Here is a 22,161-nt window from a genome sequence, read left to right as displayed (position 1 = left end):
ATTCTAAAAGAGAGGCAAAGGGAAATGTTTACCTGGGCAGAAGAGAAGGCAATCCGATTCCAGAGGCAGGGAATGCAGTGATGTGGCCACAAGTCATGGAAGGCCAGGAGGCCAGCAGGCAGCAGAAGTTGTAAGAGGCGAGGAAGGCATCCTCCTCTGGGAGCTCCCGCAGGGAGACCCGCCCTCACGCCTCGATTCCAGCCCAGTGATACTGATTTTGGACATCTGGCCTCTGGAACTGTAAGAGGATACATTTCTGTTGTTTTAAATCACCAGGTTTTTGGTAATGTGTTACAGCAGACACAAGAAATGACTACTACCACCCTCCTCCCTGGATTTGAGCTGGACGCACAGCCACATCGGTAGGGACATGTCCCAGTCCCTCTGACATCTGGGAGCGGCCACCTGATGACATTTGGCCCATGAGTAGAAGTGATGTGTGTAACTTCTGCTTCCTGAGTTTCACAATAAAGTTTCTCGCCCTCCATGTTCTCCTTCCCCTTCCCGCAGCCTGGAATGCCATCCCGGTGCCGGGTGGCACGCTGTGGCTGAGAGGAGAGGACAGCAGGAACGACCATCTCGGACACAAAGGGGTACACAGCGAACAGAGGGCTCCTGGGGCCCCAGACCACGTCATGGAGCTGTGGTGGCTTCCCCATCCTGCGGTTGCATGAGAGAGGAATGAGGTTCAGTATTATTTAAGGCATGCTATGTTGGGTATCTTTGTCACAGTACCTTAACCCAGCTTACACTCCAACTAAAACATTGGGATTCTGTCTTGTTCTGATAACCTGAGCCTCTACCTGCCTATAAGCCCTCCCTACAGCCTATGTCTGGGTCCCGGGCTCCTGCTGATCTACCTCCCCAGTGTAGACGACCACCTTCCTGGATTTCCGAATATCACCAACTTCAGGATTTTTGACTGCCATACTTTGCCTGCCTTTTGGGATACCTCCACTGCTCCGAGTGCAGACTCTTTGCTGGTACTACCAAAGGTCGCCCCACACCATGCCTTCCAGATGCCAAGCTCTACCTTCACTTTCCCTTCCGCTGGTTGGGTCTCCCTGGAGCCTGGAGTCCACTCCAGGAGGAAAATTTACTTCTAGGTCCTGACTCCTCCTTGTCCATCCTGTCCTGTTAGCAATTAGCTAGACCACACCTGGCTATGTGGGGGAATGGTGCCTGGCTCCTGGCAGGAAGCACAGGTAACTGCAAAGTCCTCCCTGACACCTTCCCTAGCTAACCCCAAAGCTGCCAGGAGTTTCTGCATGCGGTGTAAACCAGCCAATGACTATGCCGGGCTGTCATAATAGAGATACATTTCATTGTTTGATGACTTACCCTTATGTTTGTTTTCCTGCACACAACCTTACAGTTGATAATATATATCAGCAGATATGATGTTGGCCTGAGGATGTATACCATTTCAGGAACACACATTTTAAATTTGGAATGTGCACAGGTCTAACTTCAGGTAAAGAATCACCTGGGCACACGGTGAGAAATGCATTTGATTAACTCTGAGCTGCAGAAGGAAACTCATCCAGTGTCCTGGATTAGGCAGCTACTGTTTATTTATGCAAAGAGTGAGAGAAAGTCATTAAAGCCCCATTCCTGGTAATTGTCTCAGAAATTGCATTCCCTGGCCTAGCAATTAGTTTTATACAAAGCAAGAAGATATTTGGGTTAATAACCTTGAGTTTTTATGACTCAATCAATATTCTGTTTGCTGCAGGCGGCTTTGCTACTGTAAATTTTGAGTAGAGTGCTTGTGGGGTGTATAAATATTTCGCTAGCCATTGAAGCATCAGTTAATGAAATCATTTCTTCTGTTCTTTAATTTAGCAGATACCATTGGCAGTGTAGTGGTATGAGGTGTTTATTTTAGCTACTGTCATAGATGCGGAAACTAAATTGCTGTTGTGCTTTATGGTTTATTACTGTGTCAGTTTGCATATCCATACTGCAAGCATCTCTTTTAGATTCATCTCCTTCCAATAGATCTCGAAAAACCTAGTCACTTGCTTCAGATGGTTTTGATCTGATTCTAACTTTGACACCGTGCTTCTGTTTTAACATTTGTAGAATTGTGTGTGTGCGTGTGTGTGTATGCGCGCGTGCATGTTTTAATATCACAGATGTAGTAGGAGTCAAAACCAGGACTGATTACTAAGTCCTTTCCTTTAGAATGTGATGCCTTTAAAAACAAAAAACCTAGATAATCAGAGTCTAAAGCTATAGCTATTTGATACCAAAACAGTCAAGTAAAGTGAAGCCCACGTTCAATTGGATGTATCCTCTAAATCAAGCTTTCCCAAAATGTGTTCCTCAGAATATGTATTCCTGGGATGCTAAAAGAATTTTCTATTTTGTTTCTATTTGGAAAGTCAAGTGGGAAAAAAAAAAAAGGTGGTTCAATCCAGTTATTAGTATCTTCATTAGCCAAGAGACATCTTGAGGGTGAAGGACGGAACATATTCTGCCCAGTATTTTTGAGGCTGAATTATTAAGAGAGTTTCAATTCTTTAATGGTGTTTTAGAAAAGAACTTTCAACGATTGTACCTTTTTCTAATGTGTTTGCTTGTTACTGGCACTTGCTTATGAAACTGAGTCAATAGAATAATCAGAGAGTTCCAAAGGTCTTAACCATAAAAGGGGCCCTGATTTTTTAGATAATCAGGAATATTGAATATGAACTGAATGTAAAATTATGTTAAGAAAATATTTTAATCTTACTAGGTGTGATAATCACACTTCCCGTAAGAAAATCTCCCTCTTGTTTGGAGATGCACACTAAAGTATTTAAGGGTAGAATACCATGCTGTCTGGAATTTCCTTTAAAATACTTTAGCAAAAAAGGAGAGAGGGAGAAAAGTGGTCATAGACAGAACACGTAGGAGAAAATAGTAATGGTTGCCGAAGCTGGGTAATGAGTATATAAATGATCTTATAGTTTCCACTTTTACTTACATTCAACAATTTTTATAATAAAAAAAAAGTTCTGTGGTCAAATAAGTTTGAGAAATCCAAGCTTTAATAAAATAAAAATTAAGCATGCTTCTTTACCATAGGCCTTCTCAGGACCTTTATACATTAGTGTGTGTATAAGTCTTTTGTTTATTTGCATTTTTTCCTTTTTCTGCTGATCATCTTAAAAGACTGATGTTCTGCCAAATACGCTAATATACTTTAGGAAATACTGGCCTAATCTCTACCTAACAACCAGTTTGGAATGAATTGCCCTCCCTGGTCATTACTGGAGTTCATGATGATTGTGAACGCTTTTCTCGCTCCCTGTCTCTCCATCCACGTCAGTCCCAGGCAGCCGAATCCTGGGGTTGAGCCTTAGGGACATCAGATGGGCTGAGGTTTGGACCTTGGCTCAGCCACTTACTAGCTCTCTAATCTTGGGCAAGTCATTTAACCTCTTTGCCCCTCAGTTCTTCCATCTGTAAAATGGGGATAATCATAGTAGCTACCTCCCAGTGTTGTCATACAGAATAAATGAGATAATGCCTATAAAGCATTTTATATAACTGTCTGGCATGTGGTAAGTCTTCAATAAATCTGAGATATTATTGCTATCATCCATTCTGTAAAGCCCAGCTTAGATCATATCCTCTTTGCGAAGCCTTCTGGGTTTCCTTCACACAGAATCAATTCCCTTTTCTTCTGTATTCCATTTCATACCTTTAATGTGTAATTCATTATAAATGCCCCAAGGAGAGGGACTGTGCCTTATTCATCTCTGTATTATGGTAGCCTTCTAACAGCCCATCAGACCCGAAGGATGAGAAATGGGCTCATCCCAGCAGATTCAGTTTCCTTTAGGTCCTTGGAAGACCCATACAAAAATACCATTTACATATTATTGCTCAGCCTCAAGAGAAGCTGAGAAAAGCAGTCTTCATTCCAGACCTCTCTAATGCTATCTATGTACCATTTAGATATCTATCTTCCATGTCTGTCTGCCTATCTATCTGTCTGTCTGTGTATCTATCTATCATCTATCATCTATCTATCTATCCATCTATCATCTGTCTATCTATCTATCTATCTATCTATCTATCTATCTATCTATCTGAGATGAAGCCAAAGGGTCAAGGCTAGTCTGCAAAAAAGCCCATTGCCTGCTCTCTGATGAGTAGAAAAGACTCTCACTGCCTTTAATATAGTGATTTCAAGATAAAAAAAAAAACCACCACAGCTTCCTGATGTTATTAATATCATTGGGGCTTTGTCACACTAGAAAACATTTTTTTGTATTGACACACTTGAATACTACTTAGAAAAAAGCCTTCAAGGAAAAAATAACCTAAGTGCCTCTGTAGCAATAGCGTCCCCACTGAGGCACAGCGAGCACACACACTGAGCATTTCGACGGGAAAACATGCAGATATTTACTTTGGCAACAGCCAGATTTCACAGTTAGTGCTTCCCAGGTCCAAGCTATAAAGTCATACGTCTTCCAAAAGAACATGAAAGCAGCAATATGAAACCCTAGACTTAATCAACGTATACCTGTTTCTTTAGCATGAGCAAAGCTTTCTGCCAATTCATAAGCATCTTTTCATTTGATTTTCCTGATGTGATACGTGAGTGAGAAATAGAGTTAATCCAGTAGTGAGGACATGCAAGTAACAGAGACCTGATCTGAATAAGGTTTGGGCAGACAAAGCTTTACTGAGTATCTTTTCTTTTTCAGTTGAGGTAGAAAAAGGAGTTGATACAATCAAGGACACGCAACTCTTCAGTTCCCATGGGAATAGCTAACTAATTCATGGAGAACAACAAAAATCCACCGATGATCTAAAACCATCATATTGACTGTCAGATTTCACTTTCTCTTTTGATGAGATTTCACCCAGTTGGCAAACAAGTATAAACGATGATTACTTGTCCATTTTCCCTTTGCCCCCTCTCCCTTACCACTTAGGATATTTCTTCTTATTGAAATTAATAAAAAATATTAATGGAGTATTCACCATTCAATGTAAGAAAGACAAACTATACGAGAGCACAGTCTGTCCTCGCTGAGTTTAGTTTACAATCCAGTTGGTTTTATTTGTAGTTTTTGTTCAGTTTAACCAGATAGGGGCATATTATATAGCTACTGTACACCTTGGTTTTTATTTATATATCATAGAAAGGGTTCCATATTAGTATATATAAAAATATGGAATATGCAGGAATATGGAATATTCCTACAATGGGAATATGCAATAGTCACAGACAGGAATATGGAATTCAAAAGAATTGAACTACCTCATTCTTTTTTAAACAGCTACATACTGTTCCATTGTATGAAAATACCACAATTTACTTCACCAGTCCTTAAACGATGCACATTAAATCTTTTGCTCTTACAAATAATGGTGCAATGAATAAATGTAGGTTTTCTATTTCCTGTCTAGGCAAATATATCTGTAGGATAAATACCTAAAAGTAGAACTGCTAGGTTGAATTGTAGAGAGCAGGTGCTCATGTGATTTTGTACCTATTATAATCAAATAGCTATTGTCAAACTGTCTTCCATGAAAGAAGACAATTTAAATACTCCATAAACACTTAACATATTTATTCTCATATATTTGGTACTTTACTGTTGAGTGCCTTCATCAAGAGAGGAAATTACCAAATTTTGTGAATTTTGCCAATTGGAAAGATTGAAAAATGTCACCTAATTTTTAATTTGCATTTATTTTATTATGAATGAGGGTGAGTACTTTTCATATGTGAAGCAGATATTCAGGTCTATTTCTGGATCCTCTCTTCTGTTTCATTGATCTGTCTGTTACTGTCTTTTTCAGAATTAGGGAGGATGATTCTCAATTGAAAAAGAAGGTAGAAGAACAACGGATCTCTACCACAGACTAGCTAGTTTGAATGAATCCCTTTCTCTCTTTGATCTTAGCTTCTCCAGTAGGAGTGTTGGATCTGATGAGTTCATTTACTCAAAGTATGTTTTGTTGAGTGTTGGGCTCTGCTCTGGGGATGCAAAGGAGAGCCAAAGCAGATGCTGTCTCTGCTTTCATGGAGTTTACAGTCGGTGTGGGGAGGGGGAAGACACTAGTCAAACCCTGACACAGATCATTGAGAGTCCCTAGCAAGGGAAACAGGAGAAGTGGGGGAGGAGGGAGTATGGAGAGGGCCATAGAGATTTCCTTTGGAAGGAAGTGAAGGAAGTGAAACAGATCTGCTGGGAAAAGAGTTAGCCAGGTGAAGGGGGGGAGGTGTGGAAAAGGAGAGTTTTCCAGATAAACTTTCTGGCACGTGAGGACTTGGCATGAATAGAAAACTCTCTACTGTGGCTGGAGATAGAAAAATGACAGGAAAGTGGTAGGAGATGAGAGAGGCTACAGAAGTAGATAGGAATAAATCCATGTAGAGTCTTGAATAAATATTTTGGTCTTTATCCTAAATATTTGTCTTATCTGGGACCTCTAGGAAGTCAATTCTGAATTAAAGACTAAAGTAGTGCGTTTATTTAGCACATAGAATTTCTCCAGAAAGCTTATAAGGAAAACCATATTTCAGAGCCATTCTTATCAGGGAGAAAGGAGGGAGTGATTTATCTGCCTGGTATTGTCCCATCTTCCACTGCCCATTGTTCATGTTTCACTCTACAGAAAGCTAATGCCCGTGTGCTTCCAGAGTGTATTACCCAGGCCTTCAGTGGTCATGCCCAAGGTGTGGCATTTCATCCAAACCTGGAGGTTGAGGCATATGTGGAACACAAACCCAGAGAAATAAAAGGATGCAGTCAAGGGAATCTGAGAAGCACACAGGGTTTGTGTCCTATATACCATTAAAAGAATCCATGCAAGGGGCGCCTGGGTGGCTCAGTCGTTGGGCGTCTGCCTTCGGCTCGGGTCATGATTCCAGGTCCTGGGATCGAGCCCCGCATCGGGCTCCCTGCTCCGTGGGAAGCCTGCTTCTCCCTCTCCCACTCCCCCTGCTTGTGTTCCCTCTCTCGCTGTCTCTCTGTCAAATAAATAAATAAAATCTTTAAAAAAAAAAAAGAATCCATGCAAGAGAGTGCCATAGTCTGGCAACATTGAGGAGAACAGCTTAGCGAGCATTAAGAATGGATGTATGGAAAACAGCTGGGAAGCTATTGCAGTGGTCCAGGAGAGAACAGATGGTATCCAGGGTTGGGGTGGTGGATGTGGAAGTGGAAAGAAGCAAAAGGATATGAGAGATTTTAGGAGGTACAAACACCAGGCCTAAGGGAATGGGTTAGATTTGAAAAATAGGGAAAGTTACCAAGGATGTCAGGTTTATGACTTGAGCAACTGGTAGATGGTGGCATCATTTGCTGAGATAAGAATCTGAGGTAGAGAATCAAGTTTGGGAGGAAAGATCGTGACTTGGGGTTTGGACTTGTGGCTATGAGAAGTTCAACTGGAGATTCTGAGTAGACAAATGAATGTATGAGTGTATAGAGTAAGAAGTGAAGCTTAAAACACTGAAACATTTAATGGCTCTCTGGAGAAGGATGGTAATGGAAAGAAGATAAAGACCGGGGAAGAGGTAGGAGGAAAACAAGAAGAACCGGGGCGCCTGGGTGGCTCAGTCGTTAAGCGGCTGCCTTCGGCTCAGGTCATGATCCCAGGGTCCTGGGATCGAGCCCCACATCGGGCTCCCTGCTCGGCGGGAAGCCTGCTTCTCCCTCTCCCACTCCCCCTGCTTGTGTTCCCTCTCTCACTGTGTCTCTCTCTGCCAAATAAATAAAATATTTAAAAAAAAAACAAAAAAAAACAAGAAGAACCTAGGGAAGAGGGTTTCAGGAGGGAACCGTCCCAGAGAGGCCAGGGAAGGTGAGGACTGAGTCCTTTGCTTTAGCAACATGGTGGCCATTGCCATTTTAGCCAAAGTGATGGGGCTGAGGAGTGAGGGAAAATAATGAAAAGGAAGAGTAGTATAAACAACCTATTCAAGAAGTTTCACTGGAAAGGGGAGAAGGAAAAAATAATAGCAGGAAGGGGCTGTGGGTTGAAGTTGTTTTTATTTTATCTTAAGAGGGACTTGAGTATGTTTAAGCATAAATAGGAAGGATTCGGTGTCAGGGAAGGGTGGAGTATGCAGGGGAGAGGAGACATATTAGAGTGTCCGGCTCTTGAGAGAACAGGAGGGGCTGGGATCCAGAACACAGGGACTGACCTCAGGGTAAGAAGCATCAGCCAGGATGGGAGGACAGGAAGGGGGATGACGCCAGGGAAGGAGTGGCTGTAGCAGGAAGTTGAGGGTCTGGTTTGATGGCTTCAATTTTTGAAAAGTAGGAGGCAGGTTACATGCAGAAATGTGTGGTGGGGTTGGAAAGGTAGGAAGGAGAGTGGAGAGGGTTTGAAATAGAAGAAACTCCCAACTTAGTGATCTTGAGAGCGCTTCCCTCATGGGCAGCATGGAGAAACGATGACTGGGTGGAGGGAAGAGGGGAGATGCCAAGAGAAGAAGGAAGGGGGTCCCAGCCAGCCCCCTACCTTGCCTCCCTACTTACCCTTCAGCCAGTCTTAGCTCTGGTCTTCCAGCTCATAGACAAGGAAGCAAACAAGGTGGGTCTTGATAGAGCAACTCAGAGTTCCTGGCTTCCGGATAACTAAGAGGGTGTCATTTTTGTGATTCACACATAATAGCTTAACACAACAATCAATCAATTTTTGAAAATTCTCTTTTGAAAATTCTCCTTTTATTGTGGCATCATGGTGACACTTCCAAATGTTGACCCTGGAAAATAAAATATTGTGAGCATCCACTAAGATTTTAACACAGAAGTCTGTTAAAAGTCTTTTGTTCCTTGGGCTTTTCTTTTCGGCTAGAACAGGACCTAACTGTTTAACTTGTGGTTAAGGATTATTTGTGCGGGGCACCTTGGTAGGTGAAATGTAGTGGATTTGGCGTTTTGCCTGTGGAACACTGGGCAGGAGCTCCAGTTACAAATTGCAGCTGTATAAAATAACAGGAAACGTGGGGCTTTGAAAGATTCCACTGGAAAGATTAATTATTTGGGAAAGAGTTATGCCACAGCTTCGTGTGTTTTTGGAGAAAAGGTGGCCCACGCCATTTTTAATAGTGCAAAAGAAAATTCTGCTACTAGGACTAAAGAGGGGAAGGGAGGAGCTCTTGTTTCCTGGAAGGGCTCACATTTAGTAAAAACCATCTTTATTCTCTTTGTTAGGAGACAAGGAGCTAGAAATGAAAGCCACGTGGAATCCCAGAAAGATCTGAGGCTTATAAAAGAAAAGATCTGGATTTCCTAATTCTCTGAGATGACCTCCTTGTTTGTTTGTTTGTTTGTTTTAACTTTTCTCCCTACCATCCCCCATCCTGTCCCTTAACACCTAATGATTTCCTATATATCAATCCACCATGGACATTCATGCACCTGTAGGCATAAGAATGTTACTCAAACAAACCCACAACTTCTGTGTGGACATTGACTTTGGATTTAGTGACTCTGTCATGTCCAGAAGAATAAACCAGCATTTACTATACAGCTGGGACGACCCCAGTGATCAGACAAGACAACACTCAATAGACTTGAGCACAGTTTTCTGAGAACAACGTGTTCCTACACGTTTGAAGTAAAATCATGCAGCCTCCCCAGCGTGCTCTGATGGTGAACTGCCAAGAAATTGTAGGGAGTTGGTATTTTGGTGGAGGGGAAAGGCATTTTCTTGAGTTCCAGAGACATCTGTCTATAAATGTATACAGAAAAGGGATGTATGTTTCCAGGTAGGCTCATCACTTTGTTTCATCTTGAACATCACTCATCTGAAATCAGCCCTGGAGAGATGTATTTGGCAAGAAGGTTTACCTGAGCCATGGAAGGAACAAAGGTTCTCCCTCCACGCTACAACTCTCACAGTTGAGCCTGACCACCGAGCACGAGAAATGCTTGTTATTGGACTTGCTCGGGGAGTGGGATGTTCAGGCTAACCCACTGATAGAGAGCGACCATTTGAAGACTTTTTGTGCAGTAATGTACACATCACACCCAGTTGTGGTGCTGTGGTGCTGTGACGTCCTGCTCCTCTGGGACTTCCCAGAGGAGCAGGACGTCAAGACTTTGGAATCTTTCAGCGCCTTGGGGCATCACTAGGAGCAACAGTTAATCTCATGGAGGGTAGATGGGTAGTAAACTGGATATTTCCAGTGAATAGAAGGTCAGGAAAAATAGCTTTTACTGTAGTTTTGTTAAATTTCTAATTGAATTTTTAAGTCAGAGAAGTGCGGTGGTGGAGAGATTACGATGGCAGCACATCCTGAAATCTAATAGCATAGTCTCTTGGCTGTCCCAGAGGTGAAGGGGGAGGAAGAGGCTGAACGCCGTCTGCTCTGTGCCTGGGTACCCCCTCCCTCTTCCCCACTATCCCCCTTGGTACCCCTCCACTCTGGTGCTGAGGCTCTCTCATCCTCTTCCATAATACGCTGCTTGTGGCCTTTGTGCGGAGGGTGACACAGTCCCTGCCCTCAGGGGACATTTATTTGAGCCGGAGAGACAGAAGCACTTGTCGATCCAGGTTGTCCATCCAGGGAGGTGGTTTTCCTGGCCGGGGACTGGAAGGAAAGGATCTAGAGAGGCAGAGACCAGAAGCAGCACTGTCAAATACCCAGGATGGTGTGCTGCTGAGCCAAGCTAGGCCCGTGGGCTCAAATCTGGAAACGACTTTGTTTTGATCACACCTGCTGTGTTGGTCCCCCACCTCTAGACGATCTCAGAAGGCACAACCCCCTGGTTTTCCAGCCTTGCTCAGGTCTTGCTCTAGAGTCTCCTGCTAGCCCAGCCTCCAACAAGCCCTTACTTTCACACTTACTTTAAAGCTTCTCTCCATCCCCCAGGCCTGGAAATCCTAAATGTCTCATGTCTTTCTACCTATTCTTTTGTTCCTCCAGCCTCTGGCTCCTCCAGGACAGGGTATGGGGGGCAAAGACAGGTAAAGGCCAGAAACTGCCCATCTGACTAGGGCTATTATAAATAGACATTGTGAAGCGCCATGGGTGACCCCCCTTCCCCCCACTCGCATGGCATAACATGTGAGACAATGCAAGGATGCTTCTCTTGGCATCTTGGAGGGAGGTAGGATTGGGTGGCAGGCAGATCCCAAAAGATGGAAACTCAGAATGTATTTCCCGTGGACAGGTGTTTGGTTCTCTTAGCCTGGATTAACTGGAAGGAAAGCATTTAAATGTGAAGAGAGCTCAATGCAAATCTGGAAAGCGAAATTGGAATTCTGTAGCCTAATAGTTGTGTGTTTTCAAAAATGAACATTTCAGGGGCTGCTGGGAGGGCTCAGTCGCTTGAGCTTCTGACTCCTGATTTCGGCTCAGGTCATGATCTCAGGGTCGTGAGATGGTGCCCCGGCTTGGGCTCCATGCTGCGAGTGGAGTCTGCTTAAGATTCTCTCTCTCCTCCTGCTTCCCCTCCCCCCCACTGCTGGCACGTGCACACATGTGCTCTCTCTCTCTCTCAAAAAAAAAAAAAAAAGAAGAACATTTCAGATTTTCGGTTCTTATTAAAGAACATGCTCATGTAGAAAATTTATATGATACTGCAAAGTATAAAGAAAAAAGTAAAATCCTGTTATCCAGAGAGACTAATGGGATTTGTTTGTTTATTTTTTTAAAGGTGACAAAGGGAAATTGCATGTTGATTTGTTCCTTGCAGGCTGTCCTACTGGGGCTGAGGTTACAGACATTTTTCAATCCTCGGGAAGTAAGCAAGAGAACAGGGAAGATTAGAACTCATGTTGCATAACAGGGAGAATGCCCTACAAAACCTGAATCTAGAGCTGTTCTTAGACAAATTATTCCTTTTTCTCAATCTTCAGTTAAAAGTCAGTCTTTTCTCTCTTAATTCTGTACTAAAAGTGATTCGCAGGTTTGAAAAAAACAAATCCTCCATTGTAGTGAGGGCTCAATAAATGCTCTGAGTTTAAATGGAATGAAATAGATGGACAGTGGGGCCAGGGACTGGTGTGTTAGATTTTAGGACACTTGGTCTGACTGAAGAATGAAGGCAAACACATGGGTGGGTCACCCAGATCTGGCTCTACCCTCCTTCCTAGTTGTGTCACCTTGGGCAAAGATCCTTCATGTGCCCAGACGGAAGTTGGCGCCAAATATAAGGCAGCCCTAAACTTTCCAAAGGGGAAATCCTCCCATAATATTTTGGTCAACCTGAACACAGAAAACATTTAGTGACATAGATAAAACAATGATATGCTTATTCAATGTGTGAATTTAGTACATGCATATTTAATATCATTAATACAATTAATTTATACAAAATAGTAACTTGAAAGTACTGTTTGTTTCCACTCTCCTGTTCCATGAAACAAATCAATTCCAACTCTTCACCCACCTCTTGATCATCAGTGTCCTCGTTGTCAAGAGCCCTTTAGGAGGCATTCTAACTTCTGTCTGGATTGCCAGAGATTCTCCTGGACCCGGTATGGGATGCGGTCATTGGAAATTTTAGCCCAAACTACAAAGTGCCCATTCGCATAGCATTAGCTCATGTTTGCTCTGGTCTCTCCAACATAACTACTCACTGTTCTGCTTTTTAAAGTGATCATAAAAGGCTTGTTTATGACGACTTTCAGCATCGCAAATGTGAAGTCACATTCCCAGGAATAACTAACAAATCTGTGTTACATTTCCTCACTTCTTTTTGTATCAAAAGCTTCCATAGCTTCCAAAACTGGCATGAATTAAGGATATTTTAAGCTAATGTCTTCCTCAAACTGTAACATGGTTGTTAAATATAAAGCAATTTAGAAAGCATTGGCGTAACATGTGAGACAATGCAAGGATGCTATGATATTGTGATTTATATTAAGAAATATATATATTTGGTCTTTGTCCCCATTTCTGGTACAGAGCTCCTAAAACCTTGGAATTTCCTAAGTGATAAGAGCCATAAAGGAGAAATGGATGTCTTTTGTTATTCCTATAAAAAGCCCCTTCAACCATACCTGAGTTTACATGAATGAGGTGATTTTTGGAAAGTCCCAAGATGACCTTAGGATGGGGGCTGGTTGCCGGGGGTCCAACCGGTCCCACCCCTCTCCCCCCCACCCGCCTGACCTCTGGGGAGGGGAGAGGAGCTGGACGTTGAATTGATTGCCAATTGCCAATGATTTAATCAATCATGCTTGTATAATGAAGCCTCCATAAAAACCCAAAAAGGACATGGTTCAACAATCTTCCGAGTTGGTGAACATGTGGAGGGGCCCTGAGAGAAGTGTATCCAGAGAGGTGCTGGACGATCTGCACCCCTTCCCACGTAACTTGCCCTATGCATCTCTTCCATCTCACTGCTCCTGAGTTACATCCTTTTATAATGAACTGGTAGTGTAGTAAGCAAAGTGTTTTCCTGAGTTTTGTGAGCCATTCTAACAAATCAATTAAAAGAGGGGGTTTGTGGGAACCTCTGATTTATAGCCAGTTGGTCAGAAGCCCAGGTGACAAGCTGGACTTGTGATTGGTGTCTGCATTGAGATGAGGAGGAAGGGGGACAGTCTCATGGAACTTAGCCCTTACCCGGTGGGATCTACCTGCAGGTAGAGAGTGTCAGAATGGAGTTAAATTGTAGGACACGCAGCTGGTGTCACAATGGCTTGATGTGCGGAAAATCCACACCCTGGTGACCAGAAATGTCAGAAGTATTGAGTGAGAGTAGTAAAGGGGGCACATAGGAGTGTGTGATTCCTTTATAGACCCAGAGATAAAGTACTTTCCTCTTTTCTGAACGATAATTTCTGGAAAAATACCTGGTCTTATCGATAGGCATATAGTGGTTAACATCTTTGGACTTCACGTGCCTGGGTATAAAGTGTGGATAATATGAAATGTGGATAATAATTGTAATTAACTGTGGACTCCTTGGGGGCAGGAATCATCCAGTTTATTCATCTTTGTCCTCTATGCCTAGCACAGTGACTGATTCATAGCAAGCACTTAATAAATATTTGTCTGACAAGTGAATAAATCCAAAAACATTCCTCTATTTACAAGGCATGCATCCGCTTCTGTCTGCAGACTCTCTTGACACCAGGCTCTTCTTCTTACAGGTTCTAGGGTAGGAAGTAGAGAACTTGGTGCAAATCGAGTGATTAGTTAGGCTAATGCCCCACACACTTGATACATACTACTCCACACACATTGATTTCAAATCCTACTAAATTTGAATGTATTCAGACAAGATGCTGGGTTGTTGTTTTGTTGTTGTTGTTGTTGTTGTTGTTGTTTTTAAATTAAGTAAGCTCTACGCCCAACATGGGGCTTGAACTCCCAACCCTGAGATCAAGAGTCACATGCTCTACCGACTGAGCCAGCCAGGCACCCAGCAAGTGCTGATTTTAGATGCTACTACCTCCATTCGCTTCGGGCACAGCCCCAAGACTTCTGGCTCTGGCACCTGTACTATGTGGAGTCCCAGCTGAGGCAAGGCAAAGGTTTGTTCTGGGAGACCAGTCTGGGCTTGGAGTGGGGGTCAGAAGCGCTGGGGCTGGGCACCACAGCAGAGGGGGGAAGGGACCCAGGTATTACTAAGACGATATCTGAGACTAGGGACTCAGCTAATCCACTGTGCCTGCCAAGTTCAAAAGTAGAAAACACCACTTCTTGGGCTAGTTGATCTAAATACAAAGCAGAATGTAAAATGTTATTCCTAGCAGAAGCCCTCCTGGACTCTGGGGTCAAGCAGATCCGGGTTCAAATCCCATTTCTGCTACTTTAGCAGCGATGAAGCCTTTGATAGGTTATAGCGGGTGCTCTGAGCCTTGGTATGGAAATCTCCAGGATGGTCCTAACATCCGGGTCAGAGCGCTGCTGTGGGGATCAAATGAAAGAGTAAAATGTAAAATGCCTGGAACAGTGCAGGCTCTGTAGCAGGTCCTCACCGGGAAATTGTTCAGTTCTGTTGCTCTTATCTTCCTGCACAGACATGGGTACCGGTGGATAGAGAGGTGTTAGCCATCATTGATCTCAGGAGAGTCCCCAAGGGTCGGGATTGTGCATCCTTCTCCTCTCCCACCAGACTGTCCTCGGGGCACACAAAGAGGAGAGGGGCAGGGAGATCCTAGAGTTGGGACTTTGGAAGGAGACTGGACAATGCCAAGACCAAGGGGACAACGAGACACAAAAGCATTGGTGGAAGAAGCTGTTTTATGTTCCTTGGTTTGCGGTGGGCTTTTTGTCCTTCCCAAGAGGAGGGCCAGGCAGTGATGATCCTGCCGAGGAGGAGTGAGGAGTGAAGGCTTCCTGGTGGAGGCAGCAGGCAGGAGGGAGGGGCGTGAAAGGGGATGCGGAGACCAGGAACAGGCTTAGGCCGGGAAGCCTGAGCTGTGTGCTCAGCAGAGTCAGGAGAGCAGGCCAAGTCACGGGAGGAGGAATGGAGCAGGGACAGAGCTAATGTGGCCACTGGTAATCAACGCTGGGGCCGCTGTGTCTGGGCCACCTCATATAATAATTAGAGCTAGCGTTTATAGAGCGCTTACCGTGGCTATATATCAACTCATTTAATCTTTATTACGACGCTACAAGGCAGTCACTGTTACTGCCTTCACTGAGGCTCAGAGAAGGCGTGGTTGCGGGTTCCAAGAGGTGAGGCAGTAATCCTTACCTCCCGGTGTTACACCCCTGAGGACTTCCCTCCTGCACTGCATGCGGCCTTCCCTGTCCCCGATACTTGCCTGTGACCCTGCCTTTGGAGGACACAATTCTGCAGCTCCGCCTTGGCACCCCTTTGCACAGAGGGGGTGGCATTTGCCTCTCTGCTATAGGTAAGAGATATTGAGACTGTCCCACCTCGCCCCAAGGTCCTGACCCGGCTAGGCCTGCCCCTTCCTGCCTGGCCCTGATGGCTGGGAAAGGACAGGTGTGATTCTGGTAGTGAAGGAGGGAGGAGAGGAGATTGCCCCAACCCCAAATATGTAACTGTTCCTTCTGTCAGGGAATCAAAAAGCCTGAAGGAGACAATAAATATTTTGTTCTATAAATATGGTAGGTAAGAAATTTAAAGAGCAAATACCAGTAGGAGAAAGAAGTAGGCACCAACTTGAACTCACACAAAGTCTAAATTATTTGGAGAGCTGAGCTCCGAGCAGGGAGGGCCCAGAGACTGAGGCTGAGATTGGAGATGAGGGATGAAAAGACCCACAGAAGAAAAAGGCAGGCAGAAAGGGAGGGCTTGGCTTGATCAAAATGAACAATAATTCCTCCCACTAGTCCTGTCTGGAAGAGCTCTTGAGGTCCAACTTCCAAAACCTCCAGCTCTCAGCCAGGACAATGCTGGGTAAGATGCCGAACTGAGATGGGGGAGGAGGGTGAAAGCAGTTGGATTCATTCCCCGGATGCTGATTTGCCAGAAAAGGAAGTGGGGGTGTCAGGGACATTATTTCCACTTCCTGGATACACATTCAAACATGGAACAACTGAGTCCTAACAGGACAAGGCAAGAAAAGAGGCGACCTATTCCAGAACTGAGTAGGAACTCGTAGCAGTATTTTTAAGGCTTCCAGAGAGCAACACCTAGTTGCCACCTTAAATCTAAAGGACAACAAAGATACCTCAAGAATACTTTTAAAAAAAGCCAACTCCAAAAAGGTTGAACACAACCTCTTGATGCCTTTTAATAAAATTAAATAAATTGTGGTACGTTCAGACAATGGAATGTCATGTGACCACTAAAGAAACCTAGCCGCTTTCTATGTAGTGATACAGAATGATCACCAAGATAAAGGTGAAAAAAGCCAAGAGGCAGACCATCCTGGATAATACGCTACCTAGCGTGCCAAATACATTTCTACTACATTTGTGTAAAATAATAACATCTGTATTCTTGCATCTGTGTAGAATGTCCCTAAAAGAACACACATGAATGTGTATGAGCTACTGAAAATAATGAGGTTATAAGTCAGGATAGCGATCCTCCCTGTGGGGGGTGGCTCTGGGTGCCGCTAATATTCTGTTCTTGACCCGCACGCTGGTTACACCATGTGTTCAGTTTATGAACCTTCATTTGCCTGTACTTAAGATTCATGTACTTTTCTATGTTATACTCGAATACAGTTTTCAAAAAAAAAAAAAATTGTTTTGGGTAGTAGAGTAAGCGAATCGATGAAATAAATAAAGTCATTTTGAATAATAATGAAAACATGACTCCAAACTCGGGCAGTCCAAGAGGCTCTCAGTCCCTCTCCCAGCAGATTCGTCCTGACTGTTACTCACACACCCAATTCAGGACAGGGGGTGAAAGAGGCTTAGGTTTCAACGCTCCCCAATCTGGCCTCCTTTACTCTTCCTTCACACTGACCCCAGCCTCTCAGCCTCTTTATCAATTACTTCAGGACTTTTTTTTTTTTTCCTTTTCCCCAAACAGATTAAGCCACAGTTGTTCATCTGTTCAACAAAGTCTGCCCGCTATGCAATCTGTGGCTCTCTGGGGCCGGGGTGATGAAGAAAACCTGCTGGCTGTGAAACAGAAGGGGAGTTGTTTTCTTTCATGCCGCTACTTTTCAGTGTGAGCAAGCATATTTCTGGTTAAAAAGAAGGAGGCGAAAACTTCCTCTCGCAATCCCTTAAATTGAGGAGAAATCTTTAAAAACTTACAATTTTCCTCCTACAACGTGGTAATATTTTTCCTAAAGTGGGGGTGCAGGTTGCCTCAGAAAGAAAAAAACAATCAAGTTCTCTCCAGCCCCATTTTCAAATTCGATCCCAGGCATTCCCTTTGAGGGCAGTTGGGTGTTTGCCCAGGAAGTGCAGCAGCAGCCAAGATTCACTCACACCTGGGATATATAACCTCCTGGAGAAGGCGTGGGAAGAAGCCTGGCGTTTCTGGAAGACCTACTGTGTGCCGGCCACTGTGCTCGGCCCTTCACCATTATTACATTCATAGCACAAGCACTAGGAAGTCGTCACGGCCGTTCTGCCCATTTTACAGAAGGAAGCGAAACCTCGGGGTGGTTACGTACCTCACCTGAGGTCATACTCTGTGCACACCCAACAGGCAGGGGCCTGAAGCAGCCCTTTGGGTGGCCTAAGGCTCTCTGGAGGTGTCTGGGTGGTTCGCACTTGGGGTCTCAGGCACCTGCAGTTAGATGTTGGCTGGGGCTGCAGGTACCTGGAGGCTCCACTGAGCTGGATGTCCCCACACCCCTTGGTTGAACAAATGAAAGCTGGAGCCGTCACTCAAAGTGTCACAGGGAGCCTCTCCGCGAGGGGCTGTCCCGAGAGCGAGCACTCGGAGAGGCGGGGGCAGAAGCTGCACGTCCCCTCTGGTGCCAGCCCGGCACTTCTACTGCACACTCTTGGCCAAAGCGAACCACAGGCCCAGCCAAGGGAAGGAACATGGGGAATGGACTCCATCTCTTCATGGGAGGAGGCGTGAAAAGAATGTGCAGCCATCCTTAATCTACCATACCTGGAAAGTGGTGAAGCCAGGATCCGAATCCAGGTCACCTGGCTCCTTCCTTTATAGTCACCTTCAGGCTTCACTGTGCACCTGCTCGGCTACTGGAAATGGCCGTTACTGATTCTGGTGTTTGAAAAGGCAGTCAGGTGGCAATATCAATACCACTTAGATACCTCCTGTTAAGGATGCCAGTGCTGTCTGCACCAAGCAGGCAGCTGCCGTCTTTTCTAACAGAAGGTGAGTGCCTTCAGAACCACTGAACCCCAGGCCTGCAAACCCTCAGAGGTGCCCAGCTGTCCCTCCTTTTGAGGAGGCTGATTCTTCCACCCTAAGATGATGAGCCCTCAGGGCGCCTGCGTGGCTGTGGGTTAAGCATCTGCCTCTGGTTCAGGTCATGATCTCAGGGTCCTGGGATCCAGCCCCGCATTGGGCTCCTTGTTCAGTGGGGAACCTGCTTATCCCTCTCCCTCTGCCATTTCCCCTGCTTGTGCGCGCTCTCTCTGTCAAATAAATAAATAAAATCTTAAAAAAAAAGAGAGAGAGAGAGAGATGATGAGCCCTCGTTGAACCCGGATGCCTAGGTTAGGAGTTCTATGGAGGCTATTTGGCATCCTGAGCAAAGGTCTGTGAGCTCCAAAAATAACTTTTACCATGGTTCCTTTTAGAAGTGAGAGCCCCTGCCACCCAACCTCGACTACTGTCCCTACAGTAACCTGCATTCTCCAAGAATTCAACTGCACATTTACTTTGGTTTGTCTCTGTTGTGTCTTTTGCTTCTCCAGATTTCTCTGCCATGCTGTCTGGTGCTATGATACCAAGGTGCGATGGGTTTCACTGGGGTATAAGAAAAGCCCAGTCATCCTGGCGCACCGAGCTTCGGTCAAGACAGGTCAGTAAGGAGCATCTTTAGAAAATGAGGGCATTGTTCCCAGAGGGACTGGAGGGGACTCTATTTCTTTTGCTCCCCTGCAGTTTCTGTCCCTCCCTCAGACATCTCATTGACGCCTACACCATGCCCGGCATCTGCTCCTCCCACATTTCTAAGCACCACCCTTCCCTGGCCCCCTACCCCTCTCCTCTGCGAGGCTCCCAGAGCCCCCTCTGGTGCAGAGCCTTCTGCTTCAAGTATCCATTGACTAAAGAAACCTTGCTGTTAAATTTGAGAAAAAGATTTCAAAGCTGAGGGGAGGAGGCAACTTAGAGAATCTTCATGCTGCAAATTGGAGAGTTTAAAACCTAATTACTGTCTGCACTCAGCCTCAAAAGGCCTCCGTCGATATTTATTGAATGATTGAGCAAACTTTACATTCACACTGCTGGTAAATAAAAGGATTTTCCTAATAAGCAAATCATTAGAAGAGATTGCAAGAAGGAGTTTAACTTAATTAAGAGGATACTTCCCAACCTTTTGTTTTATCCATTCCAAATAATAGGCTTCCTTAGAATTTTCAAGTGTGCCTTAGGTATTTGTTAAAAAAAAGTCTAAGACTTGTCTCCGTTAGGTAAGATTTTGTATCAGTTAGTTTGTGTCGCCACTTAAAAGTAATAACAGTGAATGTCTTGTAAATGGCCCTTCTCCTAACTTTCTACCAATTCAAAATGATAATAACTTCTTTCATCCACCAAACACCCAGAAAGCATCCTGGCAAAGTAGATCTTGAGAATACAGCTTAGTGTCTTCATGGGTCCAGTAGAGAGAGTCGTGGCAACTGCATCAGAAAGCAGCCATTGAGAATTCAATGAGATTGTGACAGGAAAACATTTTGACAAATTTACAAAATTTTTTTTTAAACTGTGTATTTATTTCCTAGCGTCTCTCACCCTCCTCCTGATCTGGTCTGTAGTCTTTCCTTATCATCGCCTTGAAGTCAGCTAGCTTTTATTGCCTCAGGGGAGGAGTGATAAGGCAGAAAAGCCACAAAACTACTTAGGAGTGGTAAGAATGAGGCCTTTGGCACTGCAAAATTTAACCCTTGAGTAATGGAAGCATCAATTTTGGGGCATAAATGTTAAACACGGAAAAACAGAGAAGTAGGCCTACAAAGATTACCAAGGCTATGGAAGGGAGGAGAGAAACCAAGGGGAGGCCAAACATCAGCAGTAGTGTCCCTGAGAGAGAGGACTGCCCCGGGGAGGTGGGGCAGCAGAGCCTCCTGGCTCCTGGGCAGTAGACTTTGTCAGGCAGAAGGGCTGAGCGGCGAGGTGGGAGTGTTAGGATCTCTCCAGGTGCCGGAAACTGTGGCTTGTTCTTGGTAAAGTGGGAGGTAGTTTTGAGGTAGCAGAGAAAACTATGGCTTTGAGGTGTGGAGCCAAGGAGTAAGCCAGGCAGGGGCCTGATGGAATGTCAAGTCTGGCAGTTCGGATTGATAAAGTTAATTTGTACATCGGGACCCACAAAATGGAGGCTCACGTCACAAATCTAAACCCAAGTCTGTGCTTAGGAAAAACATCTGTCAAGGAAACCTAACATGCACCAATCACAGTCCTCCAGCTCAGCTTCAGCTAGCTTACCTTACCCCAGGAAACAGGACCTGCCAACTTGAGAAGGAAACCCTCATCAGTCATGCCCTGTTTCCGCACTGCCCCTTCTAACACCCTATAAAGCTCACTCTCGCCCAAACACCCTCGGGAACAGTGCTCTGCTGCTAGTGAGGCACGACTCCCCCCATCCACGGATTGTTTTTGCCTTGCATAAAGGACATTAAACTCCAATTGTTCACTTGACAGGATGTAATGGCAGAGGCCACTATGAGTGGATGAACACCAGGACATCAAATCCCAGCTACTTCCCATCACCTGGAAACTCAGACAAAACCTGGCATAGAGCAGGAGCCAAAATCATCTGGAATTAAGTTTCTGCCACCCAGCAGAATGGGCATTAAAAATAGAAGTAAAAACCATTTATTCAATTCTATGTATTTCATCCAGACCATGAGATTTGCCCCAACCCTAAGATAGTGATTTAAGTGCCTCATTATATAATATGTGCTCAATAAATGCTAGTTACTATTATTACCTTCAAGACAAGACATTGAAGAAAGTCCTATTACACACTGTAAGAAAGGCCTATTACCAGATGTGAGGGCAATCTGGCTGAGACATCTGTCATCCCACTGATCACCAGGGTTGATTTGGCTGATCTGGCTGGCTAGGTGAGTGTCCCCTTCTTCCCTCACTACTCAGTGTGTCCCTCCTGAAGCTATACACTCAGCCGAAGAGGATGACCTTCCCCCGTAGAGGAGGACTGTTCCTTAGGTCAAGGGTCTACTAGTAGCTGCGCTCCTGCTAGAATATCCAAACAAGCTCTCAAGGTCCATTTGTAGAAGAACCTAGGATAGTCAAGCTTCCAAGACTCCAGACACATCCAAATGAGGTGCCGCCTGTGGCAGTCTACTTTTCTTTGAAAAAGAAAGAAAGAGGGTGCCTGGGTAGCTCAGTTAAGTGTCTGACTCTTGGTTTTGGCTTAGGCCATCATCTCAGGGTCATGGGATCCAGCCCCGAGTCGGGCTTTGAGCTCAGTGTGTTGTCTGCTTGAGATTCTCTCTCCCTCTCCCTCTGCCCCCACCCCTGCTCTCTCTCTCTCTCTCAAATAAATAAATAAATCTTAAAAAGGAAAGAAGGAAGAAAGAAAGATAGGCCTATTACCTTCTCTTAGAGACCCAAAAGGGGGGGGGGGTCATGTTATTCTTGCCAAGGGACACTCAAGTTAGTACCATGAACAGTCATGATGGGAAGATGG

At 44.7% G+C, this 22,161-nt stretch overlaps 1 long non-coding RNA gene across 1 annotated transcript in view; it reads right to left on the bottom strand.

The window, feature by feature from the left end:
* LOC144379223 (uncharacterized) overlaps positions 1–22,161 on the bottom strand; it is a 66,914-nt gene that overhangs the window by 7,150 nt on the left and 37,603 nt on the right. The window contains exon 2 of the long non-coding RNA XR_013441767.1: positions 33–238. This is a non-coding gene — a long non-coding RNA (uncharacterized LOC144379223). The remainder of the gene's footprint in view (positions 1–32; positions 239–22,161) is intronic.

The sequence above is a fragment of the Halichoerus grypus genome, chromosome 10 (assembly GCF_964656455.1).
Source record: "Halichoerus grypus chromosome 10, mHalGry1.hap1.1, whole genome shotgun sequence".
In the NCBI taxonomy this organism is placed as follows: domain Eukaryota; kingdom Metazoa; phylum Chordata; class Mammalia; order Carnivora; family Phocidae; genus Halichoerus; species Halichoerus grypus.
This window is presented reverse-complemented; position numbering and strand designations above follow the sequence as displayed.